Raw genomic sequence first — 12,292 nt, 5'->3', positions numbered from 1 at the left:
CGGCTGTGAGACGCAACCAACTTTTACACTGGCTGCACAATTAAAGTAACAGTGGCTCGTTGGTCTAGGGGTATGATTCTCGCTTAGGGCATTTCATTGAGTGATATGCGAGAGGTCCCGGGTTCAATTCCAGGACGAGCCCGCATGTCTTTCTCCCTTTAGTGAAAAGTCACCAATTGGTTTCTCACATCTTTTCAGTTTTGCTGTTGGGAGAACTGAATTCTGTCCAGAGGATGTTTGAGCTCTCGTGGACTGAATGCCGAAGTTTCGTCGACGCAATACACATGAAGCAAATAAAATGTCTCAAGATGATGAGGCGATTGAAACTGAATTTGGATTTTTCCCAATTCAGGCGGATATTAGATGACGGGATAGAAAGCCACATGTCCAAGTTTGCCGATGACACCAAGATGGGCAGCATTGTAAGCAGTGCAGATGAAAGCATAAAATTACAGAGAGGCATTAATTTAATAAATGAATGTGCAAAATTGTGGCAAATCGATATGAATTTCGTCAAGTGTGAGGTCATCCACTTTGGACCTAAAAGGATAAATCAGAGTACTTTCTAAATGGTGAAAAGCTCGAAACATTGGAGGTCCAAAAAGACTTAGGGGTCCATGAACATACATCATTAAAATGTCATGCACAGGTACAAAAAATAATCAAAAAGGTTAATGGAATGTTGATCTTTATATCCCGAGGACTAGATTCAAGGGGATAGGCATTATGATACAGTTATACAAAGCTCTGATTGGACCACACCTGGAGTATTGCCTTCAGTTCTGGGCAACGCACCTTAGGAAGGATATATTGGCTATGAGGGGAGTGCAGCGTCGATTTACTAGAATGTTACCTGGACTCCACAGTTCAAATTACGCGGAGAGATTACATAAACTCGGGTTTGCCTTGAATTCAGTAGATTAAGTGCTGATTTGATCGAACATTTCAAAATATTAAGGGGAACTGATGGGGTAAACAGAAAAAAAAAGATTTCCGCCCGTTAGCGTGTCTCGGACTCGGGGACGCAGCCTAAATATTAGGGTCAGGACTTTCAGGAGTGAAGTTGGGAAACACCTCTGCAAGCAAAGGGAGGTAGAAGTTTGGAACTCTCTTCCACAAACGGCAGTTGATGCGAGCTCAATTGTTAATTTTAAAACTGAAATTGATAGATTTTTGTTAACCAAAGGCATAAAGGGACATGGGGCTCAGGCGATAATATGCAGTTCGGTTACATATCAACCAGGATCTCACTGAATTGCGCAACAGGCTCGAGGGGCGAAATAGTATACTTTTGCTCTTCAGCTCCTCATTGTTACAGATGGATCCTGCATTGATTGGGAATCGAACCAAGGTCTCCAGTCTAACAAGTAAGAATTCGACCCCAAGCACCATCAACGCGCGCGTTTGTATCAGCAGCATGTGTCCATTTGGAATCCGATCTGAATGAACATGCCGTTTACAGCTGCGGTGGCCGAGTGTTTGAAGCGTTGGACTCAAAATTCAATTGAGGATTTCCTGCCCAGGTTTGAATTCTGCTCGCAGAGCTCATGTTTAAAGATCACTTCAGTGCTGAAATAGATTAATTGGAGTTAATTGACCGCATTTATCTCTCTCCCAGAATGAGAGATTCTCCAGCGAGGCCGGTGCTTTTAACTTGTGTCCAATCTTCTCTTGCAAGATTTCAAGACCCAAGAAGGAATCTCTCCCAATCTGTAACTTAAATTCTGCTAGTTTGCAAAACCTGACATTTATACTCTTTATTTTCTTTGTCTGCATCTCTCCATCTCTCCATGTCTCCGTCTCTTGTCTCTCTGTGTTGTCCCCGATAGACTTCTCAGGCTTCCTTGAACGGCGATGGCTGATCGAACCTGCAACAATAGCAGAGAAGGGTAAAGAAAAAAAAGACTGAGACAGCAGGAAAAGGAAAGGTGCAACCCAGCTGATAATTTCGCAGCTAATGTTTCCACATTCGTGGCTCTTCGTTCTCATGGTGAATGACAGCAGCAATTTGAGCAAAGTGTACTTATGGTGGAGTGTAAACTATGACGATGCCGAGACAGACGACAATGTCGTTTCAGAGTAATTCATTCTGTAAAAGTGTTACTTGATTATACAAGTCGTACATTCAGAACGAATTTGATAAAGAGAGACTAATATTGTTGATCTGAAATAATTAGTTTAGAACCTGATATTGCTCTACATCGTATATCGTACAAGAAAGCGAGTTTGGATGGCCATGGTGTTCTGAAAGGATGGCGGATCGGCTGCGTGGCAGCGAAATTTTACAGTGGCTGCACGGCTCTGTTACCAGTTGGACTTTGGATCTGATTCTCGCTCAGGGAGTTTCACTGGTTCAAATCCCAGTATGAGCCCCTTGCGTCCCCATTTTTCGTCAAAAACCACCAATTGGCTTCTCACATCTTTGAAGCAAGTGCAGAAGGCAGGTTTGACTTATCTCCAGCCGAGCATGTTTGAACACCAGAGGGCAGAATGCAGAGGGTATGTCCACGAAAGACACGTAGACGAAATGAAGATAATCTTTCAAGAAGTTGTACAGATTGAACCCGGAACATGAATTTATCCCAATTCAGGCGATCTCATGGGTACAGAATACAAAAAGGTAAAGGAAGCTGCATTGGCCTGGAACCAACCCCTGGTTTCCCGCCGGCAGGCGAGGATTCCACACTGAGCCACCAATGCACACACGGCTGCAGGCTGCACGTGTAGCGTTGGATACGTGTCAAGAACATGCAGTTTGACAAAGTTCCTGTGATAAGCCTGCGCAGTCTGCTCGACAGCCGCGTGCTACCTGTGGGTGACCAAAAGAGTAGGTCAAGCATGGTCTTGAAATTCACTGGGGGTTCGAAATCACTTCACACCGCCACTGTGAAATGCTCAAATAAATAAGAGCTGTCGTTACCAGGCAGTGTTTACTTCTCTCAGAAATAAAGTTATAATCCAGCCCTATGTACACCTCTAAGATTTCACGACATTCGACGAATTTCCTTTAAGCTGCAGCTTAAATTCTGCTCAATCACAGAATTGGAGATTTCTACTATTTTTCTTTGCATGTATCTCTCTATCTCTGTCTGCGTTTCTTCACTTTCGGTGTTGCTCCCCAATGGACTTATCCGGCTTCCTTCAACGGCCAGGTCTGGAAACCCGGGATGGGAAAAGGCTGTCGGTTCTTCGTCCAATTGTTGGATTTCGACGGGATGAGTTTTGCTATTTTCCGTCTCCGTTTTCGGAAAATATAAACCCAGATGGGATTTCCCCTCCTCGGGTCCCGTCACCTTCTGGAAATGGGAATGAACCCGATCTATCACTCGGTCTTAATATCTGTGTTCTCATTGCTTAACAATAAAATTACAGTTATTTTCAGGACACATTTTAGAAATTAACACATAACAGACTTATTCGAAAACTAGAAGCACGTGGGATTAAAGGGCCGGTGGAAACGTGGGCAAGTAATTGGCTGAGGGATAGGAGGCAGAGAGTAGTGGTGAACGGATGTTTTTTCTGACTGGGGAGAAATATGCAGTGGAATCCCCCAGGGGTCGGTATTATGATTATTGCTTTTCTTGTTATATATAAATGACTTGGATGTGGGAATAGAGAGTACAATTTCGAAGTTTGCGGATAAAATAAAAGTTGGCAACGTAGTCAGTAATGAGCAAGATAAAAGCAGACTTCAGGAGGACATGGACAGACTGGTGAAATGGGAAGTCACGTGACAGATTCCATGGAGAGGCAGTATAATCTAAATGGAACAATTTATGGGGGATTCCAAGAGCAGAGGGACCTGGGGGTTCATATTCATAAAACAGGGTAAGTTGATAAGGTGGTTAAGAAAGCGTATGGGATACTTCGCTTTGTAAATAGGGGCATTGAATGTAAAAAAAAAGGAAATCATACTAATCCTGACAAATCATTTCTTAGGCCTCAGCTGAAGTATATTGTACAGATCTGGGCACCATACTTTAGGATAAAAAGGCATTGAAGAGGATTCAGAGCAGGTTGACCTGGATGATACCAGTGATGAGGGACTTCAGTTATATGGAGAGATTGGAGAAGCTGGGATTATTCTCCTTACAGCAGAGATGGTTAACGGGAGACCAAATAGAGGTATTCAAAATAATGAGGGTTTTTGAAAGAGCAAGTAGGGAGAAACTGTTTCCTCTGGCAAGTGGGTCGGGAACCGGAGATCACAGATTTAAAATAATTGGCAAAAGAACTAGAGGGGAATTGAGGAGAATTATTTTCACACAGAGGGTTGTTAAGATCAGGAACGCACTTCCTGAAAGGATGGTGGAAGCAGATTCCATGGGATCATTCAAAAGGCAATTGGACATAATTGAAGAGGATTAATTTGCAGGATTATTGGGAAAAATCTGGGGTGTGGGTCTAATTTGGACAGGTCTTCGAAAAAGCCGACACTGGCACGACGGCCGAATGGCCTCTTCTGTGCTGTAAGATTCTATGATTCTATGATTACCTTCTGAATCATTGCAATTGAAGCTATTCATTGTTGAGGAACCAAGAAAATTATAACCGTGATATTCGGCTTCTCCATTCCCTTATGAATATCGCAGCTTACAATGTCCAGGCGGGGGTGGGACTGAATGGGGGATAGAGTGCGGAGCTTGGAATGGAAGCCCAGCAGAATGAACTTGGTCTCATTAGTTTTCGTTATTTTTCCTACCAGTTGCCCGAAGCAGGCGGTGAACCTTCTTCTCGAGAGAGGATCGTCATTTCAGTTCAGAAGGAAAAAGGTATCAAGAAAATCGGGTAAAACGCACACAGAATGATCCGGGACTTACAGCACACCCCTTTAAAACAGACACAGACACGCAATAATCCGGACACAAATCATAATTATGGGACATAAGTTTCTCTTACGTTGACCATAAGATTTACTCTTTTTACAATGGCACCAATGTACACTCTGATACTTCGCGACCATACAATCTCAACACCGTCCTGGAAGGAACTGTTGCTGATTTCAGCAAACAATGCACAACCCTCCGTCTGCCGTTTCGAGAAGGATGGGACTTTGACCAGACATTCTGGGTGGACTGAATGAGAGAAACAAAACTGAAACACAATAACGACGAGGATGGGTGTCGATCCCACGCGTGCACAGCACAATAGATTAGCAGTCCATCGCCTTAACCTCTCGGCCACCTCGTCGCATGGAGAAAAACGTGAAAGCCCCTTTATTCAAAATGAAAATACTGGCTCTGTTGCCAACCTGAAATAGAAACTGTGAATGTGCATATCCTCAGTAGGTCAGGCAGAATCTTGAGACACAGAAACAGAGTTAACGTTTCAGGTCGATGACCATCACATGAGTATTCCAACTCACTCAACTTGCGCCTTGTAGATGGTTGAACGGCTTTAGGGAATTCGAAGGTGAGTCAATTGGCGCAGAATATCCAGCCTCTGACCTGCACTTGAAGCCACAATATTTATGTAGCTGGTCCAGTTAAATTTCTGGTTAATGGTGACCCCGAGTATGTTGATAGTGGGGGATTCGGCGATGTTAATACCGAATCCCCACAGAAGAGATTTACTGTAAAGTTTCCAGGGATGAGGGGTATAAGTTTCATGGATAGATTGGAGAAGCTGGGGTTGTTCTGCTTGGAACAGAGACGGTTACGAGGAGATTTGATAGAGGTATTCAAAATCATGAAGGATCTGAACAGATTAGATAGAGAGAAACTGTTCCTATTGGCGGAAGGTTCAAGGACCAGAGCACATAGATTTAAGGTGTTTGGCAAAAGAACCAAAGGTGACATGAGGAAAAACTTTTCCAAACAGCGAGTGTTTAGGATCTGGAATACACCGCCCTTGGGGGTGGTGGAGGCAGATTCAATCATGGTGTTCAATAAAGAACTGGATAAGTATTTGAAACGAAAGAAAATACAGGGCTGCAGGGATAGGGTGGGGGAGTGGGTCTGTCTGGATTGCACTGGCAGAGAGCCGGCACGGACTCGATGTGCCGAATGGCCTCTTTTCGTGCTGTGACCTTTCTATGATTCTATTCTATTTGTAGGAGGCGATGCGAAGCGACCGGAGCGTGACGTAAATCGACCTGCTCATGTACATTCCCTGATAATAAATCCTAGTGTGATGCAAAGAAGAAATTCATAATTATGGTGCATATCTTTTATATTATACTGACTATAAGAGGTACTCGGTTCACCAGGGCGCCATTGTGCACATTGATTGATACTTCGCCGAGATCACAACTTACACTCCCAACTCCTCCGTCCAAGAAACAGTTGGGTGGCAATCCAGACTCTGCTGAATTGTGCAAACAGGTGCAAACCATCAATACGGAAAAGCACTTCTTGTCAAAGAAGGATTTTTGGTGAGGCGGCCAAAATGAAAAACTCTACAAATTCTGGCAGCAGTAAGATTCAAGCCCACATAATTCAGAGATGGAAGCCAGCATCTCAGAGAGCGAAGTTACTCACGCACATGGCAAACCCTTCCGATCTGATGATAAAGGTCATAGAGCTGAAACGTTCCCTCTGGTTCTTTCTCCACAGGCGCTGCCTGACCTGCTCAGCGTTTTCAGCATTTTCTGTTTTCATTTTTGTGATTTCACAATGGCTGTTTTCCTGAAAACACCCAATTTGACCCAAGGACGCAGCTCGCACTTTACTTTCCTCACGCGCTTAAAGTCTCTCGTTTCCGAACAAAATCCCCTCCGCGCCGAACATTCAAAGGACCTTTCGCTCACGGCCAATCTCCTGTAATCGACACCTTTTCACCATTGCCGCTCTTCTCATTTCTCCTTATTTCTTTTCAATCGGACATTTCCACAGACCTTTTAAGATCAAGCGGAACATTTCCGACTTTCCTGCACCGCCCAGATTGCCAAAAATGCACCTTTCAGTCGTCATTCGCAGCTATGTAGCTCCGCGCTTCTCTCACGCACATCAACTGCTCGGGGAAAAGCGCCAACGACCATGGAAACAAAATCCAGTTCTTCAGTTAACATCCCCCGTATCACAAGATACCCCATGGAAATTTCACGGAAAAGTATGCGCTGTCCTACCGAATGCCAGCCCTGCTTTCTTTGAGCTTGTCTCTGGAGCAGATCGAAATGTATCGACTGGTTTCAAGGCACAAATGAACATTGGTGCGAACGGGACATGTGCCCCCGAGAAACAGCGGTCGATGGAGAGCAAACTTAAAGGCGTAAGAATGTGAAAGTAATGTTAGAGTGGGCAAGGCCGCAGGAAAGTCTCAATGAAATAGACCATGATTGTGGAAGGAAGGAAAAGCTGGAAGAAGCGGCGGGTCTGAATTTTGGATCATCCAACAGAGACACATGAGAGAACAAAAACAGGATACAGACAAAGGTGCTGGGGCAGAAAGACAAAGAACGAAATAAGAGGAATGAAAAGAGAGTGAAAGAAAGAATGGGAGAGAGGGAGGTGAAAGAAAGAAAGAGAGGAAGAAAGATAGAAGGGAGAGAGAAAATCAAGCGTTCAATACTCACCCCGCAAACGGGCGCTGCTCCCAATCGGCTGCACTTCGCCCCACAGACCCTCATCCCATTCACACCATCCTACAATACACTGTCAATGTTGTGCAGTGAAACAGAGAGTTTAAAGGCATAAAGACACACACACCATCCTGCAATACACTGTCAATACTTTGCAGTGAAACAGAGAGTTTAAAGATACAGAGATACTTACATACTATCCTACAGTACACATTAAACATCCGTGCAGTGAGTCAGTGAGTTTACAGGGACAGAGACACTCAGCGTCCCACAATACACTTTAAATCATGTGCAATGAGACAGAGCGTTTAAAGATATAGAGAAATTCACCTCGTTTTTCAAAAGTGGCACATCCCAGAAGCAAGAGAAAGCGTGGGTCAGTCTCCCTCTCCTGATAGAGCTGAGGCTTGTCAGTCAAGAGTCCTGTATTGGCCGTGGAGGAAGTGCAGAGTAGATTTAATAGAACACCTTCAGCCTGACCGAGATTAGGCTGACTGGCCTGTTATTACTTGATCTATCCTTTTCTCCCTTTTTATACAACAGTACAACTTTAGCAGTCCTCCAATCCTTCGGCATATCACCTGTAACCAGGGAGGATTGGACAATTATGGTCATAGCCTCCGTTAATTCCTCCCTTGCTTCTGTTAACAGCCTGGGATATATTTCATCGGGGTCTGGAGATTCAGGTGGAGTGATCTGCGGACTTCATTTTCCTCTTTGCAAAGATTTTCACCGCAGGTCAAGATCACAAGTCCAGGTCCAAATTAGGACTACTTCCGGGTTTGAAACTCAAATTGTGAATTATACCCTGATCTCAACGAGCCCAGAAACGAGAACGTGTCTTTAAGTTAACCCGTTGCTGACACATTCTATGAGAGGTCTGACTGTACAATGATCGGGCGTTTTGGAAGAGTCAATCTGATATCCGTTTCCTCCTCAAACCTGAACAAACACCAATTCCAAAGTGCCATTTTGTCGTTTAATTCCACAAATTAGGTAAAAATAATTCGTTACACAAGGCGCTGCTGGGAGTTGAACCCAGGATCTCCTGTTTACAAGACAGATGCTTTAACCAACTAAGCCACAGCGCCCATTCATGCCAGCTCCGCCCCACCTCCTCTCACTAATATCTATCAGCGATACGTCACTGTCTGTTTGGGGTTCAGACCGTTTCATCTTTGTCTGTTTCGCTTGTCCGTTCACCTGTGCATCGAGATGCTGCCAGCATATTTCGTTTTGTTTATCTTTGTGTGTCCATCAATGCGTTGATATACGGATGAGCATGTGTACTTATGTTTGTTACATTAAATAAATTGCCGGTTTGGACAATTCTCGCTCTGAAAGTGAAGAACTATTGAGACGAACTTGACAGCAAAGTATTGTTTATTTTGGTGCTGAAAATAAAAAACCGGAAGAGGTCCAAAGAGGGAAAAGGAGAAAAACCTGTTAGGGAAAATGAGGACAACAGACAAGATTTTTACCAGTATATTAAGTGAAAGAAGGGAGGCTGAGAGTAATGCGGGCCGCTTAAAGACAGATGGAGGTGATATTGTAATTGAAAATCATGAAATGTAGAGTTGCTAAATATTTACTTTGCTCCGTTCTTCACAGAAATAAATGAGGCTAACATATCAGAGATATGAGGAAAACTGTAAATAAATCAAGGGGATTCAGTATATGTAAAATAATGGCAATGGAGAAAATAATTAGATTAAAGATAGACAAATCTCCAGGACCTGATGGTTACCATCCCAGGGGACTGAGAGGACTCGGTGAGGAAATTGTACATGCTTCAGTCATGATCGTTCAAACTCTCTTGATTCAGGAATTGTTCCTTTGATGGAAACAATTTCAATGTCACTCCATTATTTGGGATGGGGAGCAGAGATGATGTTCGAAATTATAGACCCATTAGTCTGACATCCGTTGTGGGGAAGTTGCCAGTATCCGTTATTAGGGAAAGAAAGATTGAGCACTTGGATAAACATGAATTGATCAGAGAGAGCCAGCATGGATTTGTAAAGGGTAAGTCAAGTCTAACAAAACTAGTTGAACTTGAAGAATATGTAACTAACGTGGTAGATAATGGAGTGTCCATGGTTGTTATATGATATTGACTTCCAGAGGTATTCGATAAGGTACCATATAAGAGACTGTTAACGACAATGACAGTGCGGAGAATTTAAGGCAACCTAATGAAATGGGTAGGGAGTTGGTTAGAAGGTGGGAGACAGAGACCCGGCATATAAATGACGTAGACCAAGGAATAGAGAGCCGTAAATCCACGTGTGTCGCTGACACCAAGATAGGTGTCACAGTGAGGCGTGTAGATGGAAGCATAAAGTTGCCAAGGGAAATTGATAAATTAAGTGAGTTGGCAAAACTGTGGCAGATGGAGCTGACATAGAATTATATAGAATGCACATCACGGAAACAGGCAATTCGGCCCAACTGGACAATGCCGGTGTTCATGCTGCAAACACGCCTCCGCCATCCCCATTTAATCTCACCCTATGAGCAAACCCTTAGATTCCTTTCTCCTACATGTGTTTATCTAGCTTCGCTGTAAACGAATCCATGCTATTCGCCTGAACTACTCCTTGTGGGAGCGAATTGCACATTCTAACTACTCTCTGGGTAAATGTGTTCCTCTTGAATGCCATATTGAATTAAATAGTGACTACCTTATATTCATGGCCCCAATGATTTGGAGTCCCCACCTCCACAAATGCAAACACCTTATCTACGTCTAACCTATCAAACCCTTGCATGATCTTAAAGTCCGATATCAGGTCACCCCTCAGCCTTCTCTTTTCTATACAGAAGAGCCCCAGTCTGTTCAAACTTTCAATATGGAGAAGTGTGAGTTCATCTACTTTGGACTGAAGCAAGATAGATCAGAGTATTTTCTAAATGGTGAGAAGCTAGGAACTGTGGAGGAGCAGAGAGATTTAGGGGTCCAAGTACAGAAATCGCTCAAAGCCAGTGGAATGGAAGAAAAATTAATTTAAATGTCTTATGGGATGTTGGCCTTAATTTCAAGGAAGCTGGTATTCAAAGGGGGGAAGAATGTTACAGATCGAAATCCCTGCTGAGACCCCATTTAAAGTATTGCATTCAGCTCTGGGCACCAATCTCAGGAAGGAAATATTGGACTTGGAGGGGGTGCAGCGCAGAATGACCAGAATGATACCGGGGCTAAAATGGTTAAATTATGAGGGCAGGTTATGCGGAGTTCGGTCCTCATTTTTCTCTTATGGATCCGGCCCCATCCGTTTACTGTGGACGGGAGCGCGTCTGATAATAAGTCAGTCAGAATCGGATGCAAATCACACAACCGGCACAGCAGCTTTGGAACTGGCGACTGGTTTGACATTGAGTCTTTTTTATGGGACAGGCTGTACATTGTTTGTATAATAATAATAAGTTTGATACAATGAAGGTTTTTTCAGTTATTTTCCATTTCCAGCCTCACCAGTTTTATATAGTAACAGGTAACAATGTTTAAGGGATGTGATGTACAGTGTTGGTGGAATCAGTGTAATTTAACTTGATACATTGAAGAATCGCTTGTCTATCCCAGGCTCTTACCTTATGTTTAGACCCTCACCTAGTTTAAAATCGGTTATTCACTGATATAAATAAACCAGTAACAACCCCGAAACCTCAGCGGGTATATTTGTTTCGATAATTAGTGACGTTCGCAATTTCCATTGAAATTCCAATCAGCAAATCCCAGAGGCTGTTTCGGGTTTGACAAACTGTGAAACAGATTGTTTTAAAAGCCGAAAAGAGGGAAAACCTGGTGGTTGATATAAAGTTTTATACATTATCTCTTTCTGTTTCAGATTTACAATTTCTCTTTGAGTGTTGCTGACAGGAGCGGCTATAATGGAGCCCAGTGACTGGGTGACGAGCTGCACGGAGTCATTAGCCTGTGTTACAGACCGGCTCGTTGGACCTGCTCATTTCGACTCATCTCATTGTCAGCAACGGGAAATTACTGAAATTGAGGCTGGTGAATAACTGCTCGAAATACCAATCCTCTCCACCACTGGGGACTGAATCTTCCGGCAAACAGGGATTTTCAATCGTGCAAGTTTCATTCACCTATTCTGCTCTTCGTTTCCCTGATCTGATTGGTGCGCCTTTCCCTTCAATTCAGGACTGACAGGAAAAACTCGATTTTACAGTCGATTTTCGGGTCATGACGTATAGTGATATTTCAAATAATTGAAATCGACCTTTATCAATCCCAATATCGTCCCCTACACGTTTGACAAACGCAAAGCGGCTTCAATCACGGTTTTGCTGACACAACTCGTTCAAAGATACTGTCGGTAATTGGAGGGTCTTTCAAGTCATGACACGAACGTAACGGTTCGCACTGCCGTTTTCCCCAAGACACTTCAGATTCATGTGGAATGATTTCGCTTTGGGGGTTAAAAACATTCCCTCTTCACAAATCCGCGTTTGACCCCGTGTCTTTTAATATTTTTGATAAGCGATACCAAATCGGCTTGCCCCGTACTGTACATTACTTTTTAAATATTACAGATAAGCGGAGCACTTGAGCTGTCACAGCTGTGACTTTGACTTTTCTCCCTCTCCTCTCGATCTCACCGGCAACTATCACTAACCACAATCTTCTGTCACACTTCTCCATCAGAAAGTTCCGAGCCTCGGTTTTCAAATGAAATAACGCCCATCTCTTCAATCAACGACATCCCAGGGAGAGTTTCCCAGTTTCGTCTCACACTTTCCCCAAATCCT

The 12,292-nt window shown here is 43.5% G+C and overlaps 2 non-coding genes across 2 annotated transcripts; both read right to left on the bottom strand.

Annotated features, from left to right (window-relative positions):
- Window positions 1–5,108: 5,108 nt before the first annotated feature.
- Window positions 5,109–5,190, bottom strand: trnas-gcu (transfer RNA serine (anticodon GCU)). Its single transcript has one exon. It is a non-coding gene; the product is annotated as a tRNA-Ser (tRNA).
- Window positions 5,191–8,536: 3,346 nt separating this feature from the next.
- trnat-ugu (transfer RNA threonine (anticodon UGU)) lies at window positions 8,537–8,610 on the bottom strand. Its single transcript has one exon. It is a non-coding gene; the product is annotated as a tRNA-Thr (tRNA).
- Window positions 8,611–12,292: the final 3,682 nt, after the last annotated feature.

The sequence above is a fragment of the Heptranchias perlo genome, chromosome 20 (assembly GCF_035084215.1).
Source record: "Heptranchias perlo isolate sHepPer1 chromosome 20, sHepPer1.hap1, whole genome shotgun sequence".
Classification (NCBI taxonomy): domain Eukaryota; kingdom Metazoa; phylum Chordata; class Chondrichthyes; order Hexanchiformes; family Hexanchidae; genus Heptranchias; species Heptranchias perlo.
The sequence above is the reverse complement of the archived record's forward strand: the minus strand, read 5'-3'. Positions and strand labels throughout refer to the sequence as shown.